Here is a 17,227-nt window from a genome sequence, read left to right as displayed (position 1 = left end):
CCCCCCCACCCCCCATGGACAGAGAGAGAGCCTTGAGGTGCTCCTGGGCCCTGAGGAAAGATATTTCTACTCGTAGACTCATGTTGCCCGATTTTTATCTGTTAAAAGTGGGCAGTTTTTCAGCATTCTCAGTTACTGCCTTTCTCATACCTGGAGTTCTCTATAAGCAGGATCCCAGGCCTGGGACCAACTGGTAGGTTTCTAGGGTGGCTGCCCACTGCTGTTGTTTTTCATGTCATCCCAGACACACAAAAAAGATGTGCTCATCAGGACCACACTGCTTTCCAGGCCTCAGAATATTCTGACCCCAGAGACAGCGTATTTCTCCGACTTCCCCAAATATAAGAAATGAGTCCTGGGAATTCCCTGGTGGTCCACTGGTTAGGACTCAGTGCTTCCGCTGCAGGAGGCAAGGGATCCCTGGTCCGGGAACTAAGAAACTAAGATCCTGCATGCCACTTGGTGCAGCCAAAAAAAAAGAAAAAAGAAATGAGTCCTTAGTTCCTTTTGTCACTGTAATCATGTAACAGAATGATTTAATTAGATTAAACTGGGGGGACATTAAGGTGGAGGACTCCTTTGCCAGCCCCTCATACTTTGTAGAAAAGGAGTCCCCGGGCTTCCTTGGTGGCACAGTGGTTAAGAATCTGCCTGCCAATGCAGGGGACACAGGTTCGAGCCCTGGTCCAGGAAGATCCCACATGCCACGGAGCAACTAAGCCTGTGTGCCACAACTACTTAGCCTGCGCTCTAGAGCCCGTGAGCCATAACTACTGAAGCCCGCGTGCCTAGAGCCCGTGCTCGGCAACAAGAGAAGCCACTGCAATGAGAAGCCTGTGCACCGCAACGAAGAGTAGTCCTCGCTCACCGCAACTAGAGAAAGCCCGCGCACAGCAACAAAGACCCAACACAGCCAAAAATGTAAAAAAAGAAAAAAAACAGAAAAGGGGTCCCCTACCCCAAGTGTTGGAAAAAGTAAAGAATGGATAGAGTTGAACTCTGTCCTTGATATGAAAGTGGGGTGAAAAGAGATTCCCAGGATAGCATCTAAAAAGGAAAACTGGAAATACAGTGGACCCTTGAACAACATGGGTTTGAACAGGTCCACTTACAAACCGATTCTTTCCCTAATATGTGCTGCAGCACTACTCTATCCTTAGTTGGTTGAATACACAGATGCGGAACCATGGGTATGGCAGCCCCACTGTAAAGTTATAGGTGGATTTTTGACAACTCAGAGGATTGGCACCCCTAACCCCGTGTTCAAGGGGCAACCGTATAGATGAGGCTTTACCTGCCCATTGTCTGTATTTCCGTAGTGACCAGCAGAAAACCTTTATCTTAGAAGCTTTTTTAGGTGAGAGTGGACTGCAAGAAAGCACAAACCTGGGAAGTCTTCAGCTACTCCTGGGGAGAAAGGAAAGAAGGAAGGAAATGAGTATCTAGAGCCTGAGGGAAGGAGCCAAGGGGCGGGGACGAAGAGGAGGACAGCTTAATTGGGGCCCCCAGCAGAGTTGCCCTGATACTCTGATTTCTTGAAATGCTGACCCTTTTCCTTGCCCATAAATAGGATTTGCAGTTTATAAACCAGAGGTGCTAAGCCATTTGGAAAAAGGGAAGACCTGTGTATCTGGGCTGGATAAAGAACCAGAGCCAGATGGGTAAGTGCAGGACGGCTTTGGGGCCACCGACCTGCCCTGCCTTCAGCTTGTACTGATAATTACTCGTAAGTAATTCCAAAGGATTGTGAGTTCCATTGTTAAGAATATAGGCTCTTCCTGGTTGATTTTACTATTGCCAGTGATTATCCAGCCTTTTTCTCTCTGGTCTCGTTCTGGTTCAAGGTTCCTGTGAAGGAAGGCTCAAGATGGTTTTCTTTCCACCTTCATCAGGGCCCAATGGACTTAGGATTTCTAAATGAGCAGAGTGTAGCATTTGCAGTTTTTATGTGCTCTGTTTTTTTTTTAAAAATAAATTTATTTATTTTTTGGCTGCGTTGGGTCTTCGTTGCTATGCACGAGCTTTCTCTAGTTGCAACGAGTGGGGGCTACTCTTTGTTGTGGTGTGCGGGCTTCTCATTGCGGTGGCTTCTCTTTGTTCTGGAGCACAGGCTCCAGGCACACGGGCTGCAGTAGTTGTGGCTCGTGGGGTCTAGAGCGTAGCTCAGTAGTTGTGGCACACGGGCTTAGTTGCTCCGCGGCATATGGGATCTTCCCGGACCAGGGCTTGAACCTGTGTCCCCTGCATTGGCAGGCGGATTCTTAACCACTGTGCCACCAGTCAAGTCCCATGTGCTCTACTTAGAATTTGCATCTTCATCTTCCTTTGGAAATGGAAGCAGAGTAGAGAACGGGACTTAGATCTAGAACCCCCAAATTCTCAGAACCTTCGTGTTCAAATAAGCACCACTCAGAATCCAGTGGCCCCTATTCTGGCATTGGACTGAGAAAAGGTGTCTGGGTGATGGTGATGAGACCTCCAACCCTCCTCCTCACCTGTGTCCTCTTGGTGAAGCCATAGGGAATTCTCAGCCAGGGGAATGGAAAGAGGACTGGAAAGTTCTCTCAACAGGAATGGCTGTTTTGTCCTTTGAAGATGAAGACCTTCCCTGGCTGCTTGGAGGACCAAGAGCCCACACCTGTTCTAGGCTCTCCTGGTTGCTGAGGAATCGGGCCCTGGCCCTAGTGCAGGATTGATGCAGTCCTGACGATCGATCGATTGAGACAGCTTCTTGGTCCTGCCTCTCCACAGGTTTCCTAAAGGCGAAAGGATAACTTCAACGACCAGACATTTAAACGGTTGGAGCTTTATTGCTAATAAGGTTAACCTAAACATTAAACTGATTAGACTTCTGTTTAAAAACTAAATCCAATAAAGTAATTGTTTTATTCATTTGTGACTCCATGGTCTTATGAGTAGAAGAGGTTGCTAATATATTTAAATAGTGCTACCAGGACTGCAAATTATTAAGTAACCAATCAGAATTAGAGACTTTAAAAGTTAAAGGTCACTTTCCCAAGATGTAGTAACAATCTCTGAAGTCCAGGAGTCTTGAAAGACTCCTTAACAATAGTCTTAGGGCTTCCCTGGTGGTGCAGTAGTTAAGAATCTGCCTGCCAATGCAGGGGACACGGGTTCGAGCCCTGGTTGGGGAAGATCCCACATGCCATGGAGCAACTAAGCCCGTGCACCGCAACTACTGATGCCCGCGCACCTGGAGCCCATGCTCCGCAACAAGAGAAGCCACCGCAATGAGAAGCCCACGCACCACAAGGAAGAGTAGCCCCCAGTCTTCACTAGAGAAAGCCCACGCGCAGCAACGAAGACCCAACGCAGCCAAAAATAATAAATAAATAAATTTATTTTTTAAAAAAAGGAGGGCTTCCCTGGTGGCGCAGCGGTTGCGCGTCCGCCTGCCGATGCAGGGGACACGGGTTCGTGCCCTGGTCCGGGAAGATCCCACATGCCGCGGAGCGGCTGGGCCCGTGAGCCATGGTCGCTGAGCCTGCGCGTCCCGAGCCTGTGCTCCGCAACGGGAGAGGCCACAACAGTGAGAGGCACGCGTACCGCAAAAAAAAAAAAAAAAAAAAAAAGGAAAAGGGCTGAATAAGATAATTATCGAACAGAACATGGGGATGTAATGGAATCCCATTTTCCATCTGTCACATCTGGAGGATTCTTGTTAAGTAGAACACACATCAAATTTAAGTCTCAGCTGATCCCAGCCATTCACGTGGTCTTTAGGCCTGCAATCATAACCTCTTCTGTCACTGATGCACCAGTGGCTTTTGAGCCAGTGGCCGACCCGTAACCCCTGGGGTCTAGTGAGGAAAGGGGAGCAGAGGCTGGCTGGTGGGATGGCCCCTGACCCTGCTGAGTACATGTAGAGCTTCTGCTCAGATCCCCCTCCCCTTCCCAGGCTGGTATGGTATCAGGAATCTTAGGAGGGACCAGGGGGCTGAGAGTCAGAGATCAGCTCATCTCTGCTGCCTTTTGTTTCGACCAGGATGTCCAGAGAGGAAGACCCCAAACTCCTGTGTAGTCAGCCCTTGAAATAGGTCTTCTGAATTATTTACTTAGTTTTGATCTCAGGTGGCCTCAGCCTGCAGCGGCTTGAAGCAGGATTTCAGTTCCCAGCCAGAGACTGAAGTCAGGCCACGGCAGTGAGACCGCTGAATACTAGCCACTAAACCAGTGACCAGTGACAAGGCTCTGGCCCTTCGGCTTTGCAGAGATGAATTCCCACAAAGACGGAAAGTAGTGAAACAAGTAAAGTGTTTATTAGGAAAAAGAGTACGTGTGGATCGACACACAGGCGGGCTCAGAGAGTCACGCCCTCGTAGTACTTTGAATCACTTATATGGGGCATTTCTTCCGGATTTCCTTTGGCCATTCATCTTGCTTTGCCTGGTTCTGAGTCCGTTTTTGATTTATCTAAGGGTCCTTCCCATGTGTGCGCACACATCTCTTAGCCAAGGTGGATTCCAGTGAAGAGGCCTATGGGTAGCTTGACATCACCTTCTGTGGGGTGGCGCCCCCTCCCTTTTTGACCTTCAAGGAGCCTTTCTGTGCATGTGTAGTCAGGAAGGTCTCCTTGACCTTGAGAATGAGAAATATGTGCCCATCCCTGGGCAGGGCTTAGCCCCTCCTCCTCTTCATCTTGGAGTATCTGTCCATAGGGTCAGACTCCAGCTGTTCAGCCTGGGGCCCATTTACCTCCTGCCTCAGTTTGAAGAAATTTCTTCCACATAAATAGATAATTTTCAGGTGAAGAGCTGGAATTTTTTTTTTTTTTTTTTTTTGCAGTACGCGGGCCTCAATGTTGTGGCCTCTTCCGTTGCGGAGCACAGGCTCCGGATGCGCAGGCTCAGCGGCCATGGCTCACGGGCCCAGCCGCTCCACGGCATGTGGGATCTTCCCGGACCGGGGCACGAACCCGTGTCCCCTGCATCGGCAGGCGGACTCTTAACCACTGCACCACCAGGGAAGCCCTAAAAGCTGGAATTTACCTTAGACCTTAGGGACAACTTCCATTTTAGTAGGTGGCCGTATGTCCCAATTTGCTTGAGGCAGTTCCAGTTAAGACCCAATGGCCTGGTGCGATTATTAATAGCATTCCCTTTCACTGTCTGAAGTAAGAAGTATTCCCATTGCAACAATAAATCATATAGTCCCTGGAATTCTAGGACAGATCACATTTCTCCAGTATCAGTTCCTACTCTAAATTCTCTCCCCAGTCATTCTTTCTGACTGGAACCAGTCAGACTAACTTGCCTCCTGGTCCCCTGAACTGTGCAACCCAGGAATCCTTTTTCCCCACAGGTTGGTCATGCAACTGGTTTCTGTTGTTGCTGTGGCCACTGATGTTATGTGAGGACGAAAACTGTTCATTTGCTGTCTGCTTTAACAACAGCTCACTCAAAGGCTGAAAAATATTTGAAGCCCAGTTGTAAACACCCTGAAGAAACTGGAGCATTGACTGGCGTATCCTGTGCAAAAACCTGTAAAGTTCAGACCACTTTAAATTGTTCTTTTTTGTGAATAATGCAAAAATTAGGGCAGCTCCAGGGTAGGTGTGGGCTGTTAGGCCAGTGCAGGGTTTTAAAATAAGTTGAATTATAACACAACATTGTAAATCAATTATATCTGAATTTAAAAATTAAATAAATAAAATAAGTTGAATTGAAGTACTTCTGGGGAGTCCCCCCTCTCCAGGGAGCCATAGCCCCCCACCCTTTTGTCCGATTCCAGCTGCTTTTCTCATGTTTACCTTTCCTACCTGGTGCCAGTTTTGCCAGTTCAAAACTCACAAGACTTGTGAGTTTGTGAACTCAGCTCTAAGTTTCCTTTTCTGTCTTTGTTACCTGTTGTTCACGTTGGAACAGGAGGGAAAAGCGTGCTGGCCTCTCAGGCTGGCTTGGCAAGTGAGGTCACCACAGGTGAGATAAACCTGGCCCCTTAGGCTCACACCCCCGTGTTTGCAAAACTATGCTATTTTCATTTCCATGCTAATAGCTGACCTTCACTGAGCAACTCCCACCTGCCTGGGCCTGTTTTGAGGGTTTACCTGTCTTGGTAACCTTAAGGGGGAGGTGCTTTTATCCCTATTTTATAGGTGAAGAAACTGGTACAGAGAGGTTGATTAACTTGCCTAAGGTAATCTGAGTGATAATTATTTAAAAACTCATTGCATCTCATTTTCCAGTTATAGTAGTAATTATTGTTCATGACAGAAAATGTGGAAAATACAGAAAAATAAAGACATAAATTTACAAAATAACACAAATCATCTCCAATTGCACCCTGAGACATAATCCCATGTTTAGTAAGGTTCTGCCAGGTTTTTTTTTTCCCCTGAGTATATATATTTTTAAACATAGCTGGAATCATTTAGTACATCTGTTTTATAACCTGATTTTTAAAATGTCCTCAATTGTGAACATTTTCCCATGGCAGTATCTGCTCTTTTACGTCATGTTTTTTAATGCCTGCATCGTCTTCCACATATGTTCTATAATGAATTTTGTTCTTAACTGATTCCCTATTGTTGGACATTTATGTAACTTCCAAGCTGTTATAGTTAACCAGCATGCAGATTTACAACAAGAAATATATCTGGCAAGCCAACAAGACTATTTCTGCAAGTTGGTCACACATCTTTTCCCTCTAAGAAAGTATGTGGAAAATCAAACTATATCACAGAATTCAAAAAAGGGGCTTTGATCTTAATAAGTGGGGTCTGCAAGCTAGGTGGTAGCCTGTTAAAACCTGTTTGGATAAGAATGTCTGCATTGCAGTCTTCCAAGTTACCTCAAAGACCATACATGTCAGGGTCTCCTTATCCACACCTATATTGACCAGTACATGGGTTTTTCTTTCTGCCACATAAGTACATAGTTTTCAAGTGAAGAGCTGGCATTTACCGTAGGATTCTGCATTTCTAACAAAGTATCACACTTCAAAGCCTTTACAGAGCTTTCTGCAAGCTCTGTCCAGTGACTCCTGTTTCCATTTCATTGGCCAGAACTGTATCCTGGAACCAGCCCTGGTGCAGGAAAGGCTGGGAGGCATGGTCTTTTTAGCTGAGCACTTTGTCACCCTGAATACAATGTGTCTCTGTTAGTAGGAAAGAAGAGAATGGTGTTAGTAGGTGACTCTGATCACATTGGAAACTTTTTAAAAAATCTGTCCCATTAATAGTTACAGTTCATTTTTGGTAGAAGTGTGATTTCCACAGCCTACCCTGTATAGAAATGTTTTACCAAGGATGTTTTCTGTGAAACCAAAATAACTAATATTATGAAGTGATGGACCTTGTCATTCTTCCTGGCTACAAATTCTCTCTCCTAGTTTCCCATTCTGGTTTGTGAAATAAGTGGTTTTGGGGAAGGGCTGAGATGAGCTCAGAGACACCAGCTCTCCTGCATGTCTTTGCTTATACTCACCTTTTGCATTCAGCCTGTGTGCTGTTTTAACTCCAGATACAAAGATCTAATATCCTGTAGATCTATCACTATGTCAAAATAAAGAGCTAAAAAATCCCAAAGATCCTGATCCAACTGTATGAAATATTTTTGAGATATTCTGGGTCATCAAGATCTAGCAGGTGAAACAAGAATGGCAGAATGTTTATGGCTGCAGTTTACGCTTTCTACTTTCGTGAATCTTAAAAATTTTCCATGCAAAAAGCTTTTTAAGAAAGTTTTTAAAAATTGAAAGATATCAAGAACATATAAAGTACTCCTACAATTCAACAACAGCAAAAAATTCCATTAAAAAATGGGCAAAGGACTTGAATAGACATTTCTCTAAAAGAAGTTACGCAAATAACTAATAAGCACATGAAAAGAAGCTCAGCATCACTAATCATTAGGGGAATGCAAATCAAAACCACAATGAGAGGGCTTCCCTGGTGGCGCAGTGGTTGAGAATCTGCCTGCTAATGCAGGGGACACGGGTTCGAGCCCTGGTCTGGGAAGATCCCACATGCCGCGGAGCAACTAGGCCCATGAGCCACAACTACTGAGCCTGCGCGTCTGGAGCCTGTGCTCCGCAACGGGAGGGACCACAACAGTGAGAGGCCCGCGCACCGCGATGAAGAGTGGCCCCCGCTTGCCACAACTGGAAAAAGCCCTCACACAGAAATGAAGACCCAACACAGCAAAAATAAATTAATTAATTAATAAACTCCTACCCCCAACATCTAAAAAAAAAAAAAAAAAACCACAATGAGATACCACTTAACATCCATTAGGATGGCTAGTTATGAAAAAAACAGAAAATAACAAGTGTTGGTGAGGCTATGGAGAAATTGGAACCTTGTGCATTGCTGGTGCAGCTGCTATGGAAAATGTTATGGCAGTTCCTCTAAAAAATTAAAGATAGAACTACCATATGATCCAGCAATTCCACTTCTTGGTATATACCCAAAAAGAACTGAAAACTTCAGTAGATATTTACACACCCATATTCATAGCAGCATTATTCACAATGGTCAAAAGGTGGAAGCAACCCAGACATTCAGTGGATGACTGGATAAACAATGTGGTATATATTGATATATGTATATTGTGATATATATATAGATATAGATATATAGATATCACATTGTGTGTGTGGATATATATATATATATATATATATATACTGTGAGTATATATATACTGTATATATATATATATATATACACACACAGTAGAATGTTACTTGGGCTTAAAATGAAGGAAGTTCTGCCACATGCTACAACATGGATGAAGTTTGAGGTCATTATGCTCATGAAATAAGACGATCATGAAAGGACAAATCCTGTTTGATTCCACTTATATGGGGTACCTAGAGGAATCAAGTTCTTAGAGACAGAAAGTAGAATGGTGGTTGCCAGGGCCTAGGAGGAAAGAGGGATGAGGAGTTAAGTTTAATGAGTATGGAGTTTCAGTTTGGGAAGACGAAGCAAGTTCTACAAGAGATGGATGGTGGTGATGGTTCCCTAGCAGGGTGCATGTACCTAACGCCACTGAACTGTACACTTAAAAATTATTAAAGTGATATATTTTATGTTACACACATTTTGCCACAACTTTTTAAAAAAGTGATTGCTGGTTGGGTTCAGCCATGAGAAAGTCTTGTTCGGGATTGTTCTTTTGGCCTGGATGCATTGGAGAAAAGCCATAGCCAATTACAGCCCTCATGTAACATAAGTGACAAATCAATCTCTGCTATTGTTTAAAAAATGAATACACTTTATATTTTACCATAATAAAAATTTTTGAAAGAAAACTTTTTGATTATGAAAGTAATACAGGTTCTTTATGTTCAAAAAAAATGTGGAAAGCGAATACCTCTCTCAATCCTTTCCTTCAAGAGTTTAGAATAAATTTGTCCAGATTTTATGTATGAATATATGTTTTAAAAAGGATCAAGCTGAACCTTGTTCCACTTACAGCAACTTCCTGCATCATGAAGACATCTCCAAGTCTTTCTATATAGATCTACTTTACAGTGTGTGGTATTTCACTATGTACGATAGATATGCCGTATCTTTTTGGCCAATGGAGATTTATCATTTATGATACTTTTAATTGTTTACTTGTTTAGCAGCCCAAGTTAAGATGGTTAGGGTGGACTTCCCTGGTGGTCCAGTGGTTAAGATGCCACGCTCCCAATGCAGGGGGTCCAGGTTCAATCCCTGGTCAGGGAGCTAGATTCCCACATGCCTCAACTAAAGATCCCGTGTGCTGCAACTAAGACCCAGTGCAGCCAAAAAAAAAAAAAAAATAGTTAGGATACGTATGGGTAGATTTTAAAATTCTTAAAAGTGAAGCCTACCTGGCTTACTCTCCCACCTGAGAGAGGTGGGATGCATTATTACCCTTAGAGTCTGGTTTCTGAAGTGGATTTGGGTGCAGGTTCAGAACTGCAGGGCTGTGCACACTCCTCCCTTTGTAAATATTCCTGCCTTGTGTGTGTGGTCCCTCCCTGGTCATGGGAGTTGGTCAGGGCACAAAGCAGGGGGACTGCCTTTTTTTTTTTTGGTACAAATTCAAACTTTTGCTCTAGCTTCTGCCAGTTGTAACCCCAAAGTATCCACCCTCTGGTCATGGCCACTCCAGCCCTAGCACTTGGGTCTGGTAAGCATGCTTCCGTTTGCTTCTTTCCCAAGACCTTGCCTTGCCACTCAAACAAGGTTTGCATTCCTTCCTGTGGTATAATAAATATATTTGGTCTTTGTCCCCATTTCCTGGCACAGAGTTCCCAAAACCCCTGGAATTCCCTGAATGATAGCAGGGTCTTTTGTTAGCCATAAGGAGCCCCTTTTGAGCACACTGGAGTTTATGCTAATGAGGTGACTTAGGGTGGGGCCCTAGATGGCCTCAGGATGGGGCTGGACACCAGAAAGACCAAGTGATTGGAGGACTGGAACTTTCAGTCCCACCTTCCAACCTCTGGGAAGGGGGTGGTGCTGGATTTTAGGCTCTCTTAAAAAACTCTTGGACAATGAGATTTGATGAGCTCTTGGGGCTGGTGAACAAGAATGCACCCAGGGCTTCCCTGGTGGCACAGTGGTTAAGAATCCCCCTGCCAATGCAGGGGACACAGGTTCAAGCCCTGGTCTGGGAAGACCCCACATGCCGCGGAGCAACTAAGCCTGTGTGCCACAACTACTGAGCCTGCACTCTAGAGCCTGCATGCCACAACTACTGAGCCTGCGTTCCACAACTACTGAGCCTGTGTGCCACAACTACTGAAGCCCACGCACCTAGAGCCCATGCTCTGCAACAAGAGAAGCCACTGCAATGAGAAACCCGTTGAAGAGTAGCCCCCGCTCGCGGCAACTAGAGAAAGCCCAAGGAACGAAGACCCAAGGCAGCCAAAATAAATAAATAAATATATTTTTTTAAAAAAAGAATGCGCCCACATGCCAGGAGGGTGGCACAGCCTAGGTCCACACAGGGCAGAAGCGCTCTTCATCTGGCTGTTTACTCGTATCCTTTAATATCCTTTGTCATAAACTGGCCGGAGTGAGTACACTGTTTTCCTGAGTTCTGAGAACCACTCTAGCAAATTAACCCAACCTGAGAGGGGGTCGTGGGAACCTCTGGTTTAAAGGTGGTCAGTCAGACAACCTGGACTTGAGATTGTTGTCAGAAGTGGGGGCGGTCTTCTGGGACCGAGCCCTTGACCTGTGGGGTCCGACACTCCAGGTAGAGAGTGTCTGAAATGAAGTAAATTGTAGGGTGAGAATTGCTTGCTGTAGGAACACCCTACTCCACCCAATCCCCCACCCCCCGCCACAGCCCCTCCCCCACACGCACTTGGTGACCAGAAGTATTGAGAGTAGAGGAGGAAAGTAGAATTTTCCTCTTGCACTTCCTTTGCTCAGACATTTGCTGACCACACAGACATGACCACGCCCTTCCCTGCTGAAGAGTTTCCCTAGACTTGACCCCCAGCCTCTTGTTGGAGAGCTCTTCTTGCTCATCAGACATAAACACAAGACTCAAAGCCTCCCCCTTACCCTGCTGAATCTGTCTGTGCCCCTCAGGGATTATTCTCCTGATGAGGTAGAAATCACATGCTTCAGGATCATCTTTGAGAATGAGTGAGGCTGTGACCATACCCTTCACCCATGGGGACAGGCGTTGACCCCTCCGAGAGAGGAATCTCCATTAGGATGTGATGGGGAATTTGGGGAACGTGATCTGACTCAGTTCATTCCTTGCTAACCAAGTCATTGCTGCCACCCGTGTGTCAGTGATGTGGCCTGAAGGTTTCCATTTAGTTGGTTTTAGTTTCTGACTCCTTGCAAGCTGTATGGTCCCTTTTGATGAAAAATGGGCTATTTCTGCTTCTCCTTAATATTCAGTTCTGATGTTTCCCTCACTGGAAATGGGCAGCTTTCCTGTGCTCTGAGTCTACCCTCACCTCCCTGGCACCTGGGCCATCTGCCTTTGTATTGAAGGCCCTGCCTGTGGGAGTTTTACTTCTGTCCTGAGATGGTCGTCCTGCCTGTCTGCGCTTCCCAGCAAGCTCTCCAGTTGTGTCTCCAGCCATATCTGGTTCCCATTGACAGAAGGGCTAAGGCTGGTTTTGGTCTATTATCTCCCCTTTTCTGTTTTCGGTGCTATGAACAGAATTTCACTTTTCCAACCTAATCTGATCATCCTCCTGGAACAAGGGAAGCATCCTGGGTACCACACCTGCAGGCAGATGAGGACAGAGACTCACTCACAGGTGATAAGGGGAGTCCGCTAGCGCCCCCCCCTCCCCCCCCGCCTTGTTACAGCTCCTTCCCTTGTGCCATTTACAATGTTGAAGAACCCGAGGTAGAGCGCTGATTCAGATGAGTCCTCGTCTCCGATTGGTCTCTAAGCCGCTACGTGAGAATCTGATGGACACCTCCACAGTAACACCTCACTGTGCATTCCCCTCGTCTGGGTGAGCCACCTGCACAGAGGGGACAGTGGCCCAATGCCTGGTCAGTCTATGTGCGGTGAAGACGCCAAAGACCTTCGGCCCTCAGCCGTTCCCCTTTACCTGCTGCTTTTTTTCTCACCCCTTTCCGGCTGGGGCCCTACACCCGTTTCTTCCCCAGTGTTTTGTCCTGTCTTTTGTTCCCTCCCTTTTATTCTCCACGTAGCACCAGTACACTGTTTGTCTGCTGGCTCTTGGAGGTTTCTGTTTTGGTCCCCTTCCCAGTCCTTAGTGTTCAGGGTTGTGAAGATAAGTGCTGGATGCTGTCATTCTCTCTTTGTTGCACTTGATTATTCTGTTCTCCTCAGGTTAATTTTTGCTCAGGATGCGGATCAAGTTATGTGTTATTTGTCAGATGGTGAGAGCAGAACCAAGAATCAACTTGATAAGGCAGGGCCTTTCTGAGGACATGAAGTATGGAGGGAAGGCATTGTGAGGAATCCCAAAGGCTAGGCTCCAGAGATCTAATTTTGTAGAATCTTGTGGATCCCAAGAAACCACGAAAGGTCTTAGAAGAAAGGATCCTGCAAGTATAGTGCGTGCAGTAAGGGATCCACCAGGAAGTCACAACTTGCTGCCTGGCAGAGAATCCTCGCTGAGGAAAGGTTTGCTCTCACCTGTTCCTGCAGCCCAGAGGACTTCCACTGGCAAAGAATCTCGTAGATGTAAGGTGTGTGAGAAAGCGCTGAGAAACAGACACATGTTCTCATACATCAGGGCGCCCACGCCAGAGGGAAACCCCACACTCGCAGCGAGTATGGGGAATTCTTTGAGTCTAGTGCTGTGACCGTCCTCTGCGGAGAGAAGGCCCAAGAGTGTGAGCAATGTGGCAGAATCATAGCCCTAGTCCCCAGCTTACACCACGTGGGGAGAAGTCTGAGTGCCGAGGGTGTGAAGAAAGGATCAGAATCACCGCTCAAGCTCATCAGTGCTTCATAATAGAGAAAGCTCCATGGGTGTCACAAGCATGGAAGAACTTTCTGAGATGTGAGGCCCTTTCTTCCCATCAATGAGCATACAAAATGGGAAGGAATACATCTGTAAGGAGTGCAGAGAGAGGCCTTTTCTCAGGAGGCCACTGTTACTGTCTGTTTGTTTTTTTAAAGATTTTTTTGATGTGGACCATTTTTAAAGTCTTTATTGAATGTGTTACAATATTGCTTCTGTTGTTTTTTTTGGCAGAGAGGCATGTGGAATCTTAGCTCCCCGACCAGGGATCAAACCTGCACCGCCTGCATTGGAAGGCGAAGTCTTAACCACTGGACCGCCAGGGAAGTCCCCAGGAGGCCACTGTTATTGTTGGTCAAACAGTCCACACTAGAGAGAAGCTGTATAGAACGTAAAGAATACAGGAGAGATTTCAGAGACAGGTCACACCTCATTACACACCAGAGTTCACATCCCAAGTAGGCCATGTGCACACCACAAGTGTGGGAGAGCTGTCATGTATATCACACTAACCTCTGTTCGCTGCAGAGTTCACACCGGAGAGAAGCCCCATGGGTACAAAAGCTCCCAACACTTGGTTCTTCTGAGTAGTCACTCTGGGGAAAGCCTTGCACGTGTGGCGAGTGCAGAAAAGCCTTCAGGGATCGGCCCCATGTCACTGTCCATCAGCGTATTTATACTGTGAAGAAGGCTTAAGAACGGTGTGGAAAAGCCTTCAGCCAAAACTGGACTCTCAGGGTCTATCAAGGAGTCCACCCATGGACTTCCCTGGTGGCACAGTGGTTAAGAATCCTCCTGCCAATGCAGGGGACACGGGTTCGATCCCTGGTCCAGGAAGATCCCACATGCCGCAGAGCAACTAAGTCCGTGTGCCACAACTACTGAGCCCATGCGCCACAACTACTGAAGGCCATGCACCCTAGAGCCCGTGCTCTGCAACAAGAGAAGCCACCACAATGAGAAGCCCACGCACTGCAATGAAGAGTAGCCCCCACGAGCCGCAACTAGAGAAAGCCCGTGCGCAGCAACGAAGACCCAACGCAGCCAAACTTCTTCAGCCTGGTGGGGGTTTCAGTATGTGTAAAACAGCTCACAGGATATGGCTCAGAATATTATCTGTAGCCCTTAAGAAGGAACTAAAAGTCCTTGACTATGCTTAATGACTAAACTATTATTATTTGGTCTCCTTTGACTGTTTTCCTTTGTTTCTGCATTGTCTCACTTCTCTGATTAAACTTATTCTTTGGCAAAAGTTTTTCCACGAACAAAAGGCAGGCTGAGGACGTGGGGGGCACAGACCATAGGGTCCTGTTCCGTTTCAAGAGCGGGATTCGGAATGGGACACTGGGTTTGTCCAAGGGTGGTGTATTAGTCCCCTGGGGCCACCATGACAAATGACGACCAGCTGGTGGCTTAAAACAACAGGAATTTATCCTCACAATTCTGGAGGCCAGATGTCTAAAACCAAGGTACCAGCAGGGCTGGGCTCCTTCCAAGGGCTCTAGGGGATCACTCTTTGCCTCCTCCAGCACCTGGAGGCTCCAGATATTCCTTGGTTTGTGGCTGTAGCGCTCCATTCTCTGCCTCCTTCTTCACAAACCCTCTGTTCTGTCTGTATCTCTCCTTATGTGTCTCTCGGGACACTCGCCATCGGATTTAGGGATCGCCCGATAATCCAGGACGATCTCAAGATTCTTAATTACATCTGCAAACACCTTTTTTTCTAAATCAGTTAACGTTCATAGGTTCCTGGGGTTGGGATGTGGACATATCTTTTGCAGGGCACCAGTCAACCCACTCCCTACAGGTTTAGTCGGTGGAGGGACAGTAAGGAAGCATGTGAGCCGGTTCTGGAGAGAACGGGGGCAGACGGAGTGCAGACGGCAGGCATGTGTAGAGCTAGAGGGTAAGACTGAGTCACACTTGCCTGAAGAAAGCAAGGATCCTGTTATACCCAACTCTCCGTGTCGGATGCAGCGCCCCCACACACACGTTCTCAGGAGGAGGAGATGGAGGAGGCGGGGAAGGAGTTGTATCACAGCATTCCTGTTACACAGCCATGGCCTTTCTGGAATCAGCCACTGCAGTGGGCGTCAGGTCTCTAGATGCCTGGAAGCAACACAAGCTTGACTGGGGGTTGGGGGGACAGCACTGCCAAGGCAGGGGGGCAGGAGCTAGAAGAGAACAAATTTATAATGGCCCGAGCTCCTGTGGGCACCTCTGGAAGCCCTGAAGGCTACGCTGAAGGCTTTCAGAGACCAGGCTACCTTTGGTACTGAGGCAGCCATCCATAGAACAAATTGCATGTCCTCCTGCAGCCATGAGAGACTTGTCCTCACAGACTAAATCCAATCCCCCAGCTTCCAGGAGAAAGAAGCAGTCTCACATGCAGGACACCTACATTACGCTTGGCATTAAGGCCAGTGCCCAGATCTCCAATGAATGGCAAAAGTCCGCCCCAGCTCTTTCCCATAGGATTGCTTAGACAGGGACACAAATAGTGGTGTGCTCTGGGGAATGGTAGGGTGAGGCAATCTCAGCCTTGAACAAAAGAGAAGGGGCCTTGGCCAGAGTAGGCCCGATTTTGATGTGCAGACAAAAGATGGTGATGCCAGGAGGAACTGACTCACTGGAAACGGATGGCACCTGGAGGAAGATGGCTTGGGGGGCAGGATGTATTTCAGGATAGTTGAAACATAACTTTTTCCAAAAGGTTTTCCAAGGCACCCTAAAGAAGTTGGGTGCCCTATTCTTTCAACTCACTTGTTCAGGGTCATCAGCTTATGAAGGTAGCTCCACAATGGCAGGGACTAGCTAGCATCCTGTCTAATGCAGCTGATGGAATGAACTGGAGGAGAAGGGGAGGGAGAAATAATCAGCTGTCTCCTGCATCTTCGTTCTGAGCAGTTGCTAGGTGATGTCTAGGAGGACCACTGCTGTCTGCTACCTGCAGGAGCTGTTCCCTGAGCTCTGCCCCCTGTACAGCACTGGGTGGGGGAGGGGTGCAGAGGGAGGGTGCCTGGCCCTCTCCTGGACTCACTGAGGCTGGACTGCATGCAACCCTCCCTCCATAGGTTTGCCTCGCTTGCCTCTATCGTCACCCCAGCAATTGCTCACCACCTCCCAGCTCTTCCCCTTCTCTGTCCTCATTCCCAGACTGAGGAATGCCAAATCGAAGTGTTTCGAAGTGTTGAGTCAGCCCCCCCAACCCCGTTTTCCCTTCTGTCTCTTTCAGCCAACCCTAGCTGAAGAAATGCTGCGGGGGCTGGCAGTGTCACCCCCAACACCAGCAGGAGCCCCGTATCTCCTCCCATCCTCCCATTGTCAGATGTACTTCAAACCATATGATGGAAGCAAACATTTCTGCTTGTTTTACATACACTTCTCACTGCGGATAAGATGGGCCGGACACTCAACTGTAATGTTTTCAGGGTTAGGGCTCTGCTCAACTGATCTTTCCATAACATCAATTTCTTTTTTTTTTTTTTTTTTAACATCAATTTCTTTTGGAATTGAATTTGACACACAAAGTCCAAATGGTTTGTAAAGCACAGGTTTAAAAAAATTTATAATCTATTTTTGGCTAAAGGAGGGTTGTAGAAAAATAGTTTCTGTCTAATCAAATAGTCATTTTTTAAAATTAAAGGGACTTCCCTGGTGGCACAGTGGTTAAGAATCCGCCTGCCAGGGCTTCCCTGGTGGCGCAGTGGTTGAGAGTCTGCCTGCCAATGCAGGGGACACGGGTTCGAGCCCTGGTCTGGGAGGATCCCACATGCTGCAGAGCAACTGGGCCCGTGAGCCACAACTA

General features: G+C 46.9%; 1 protein-coding gene across 3 annotated transcripts in view; it reads right to left on the bottom strand.

The window, feature by feature from the left end:
- Positions 1-2,712: 2,712 nt before the first annotated feature.
- Positions 2,713-17,227, bottom strand: part of ZBTB9 (zinc finger and BTB domain containing 9) — a 46,344-nt gene continuing 31,829 nt past the window's right edge. For 2 of the 3 annotated variants that reach the window (XM_028478642.2, XM_007128846.4), the window contains exon 3: positions 2,713-2,756. The gene's annotated coding sequence lies outside the window, so the exon portion shown is untranslated. Of the gene's footprint in view, positions 2,757-5,330; positions 7,117-17,227 lie in introns of those variants that run through there. The other variant, XM_055079444.1, reaches the window with a different exon arrangement.

Source organism: Physeter macrocephalus, chromosome 18 (assembly GCF_002837175.3).
Source record: "Physeter macrocephalus isolate SW-GA chromosome 18, ASM283717v5, whole genome shotgun sequence".
Lineage (NCBI taxonomy): Eukaryota > Metazoa > Chordata > Mammalia > Artiodactyla > Physeteridae > Physeter > Physeter macrocephalus.
Note: the sequence above shows the minus strand (reverse complement) of the source record. Positions and strands in the feature narration are given on the sequence as shown.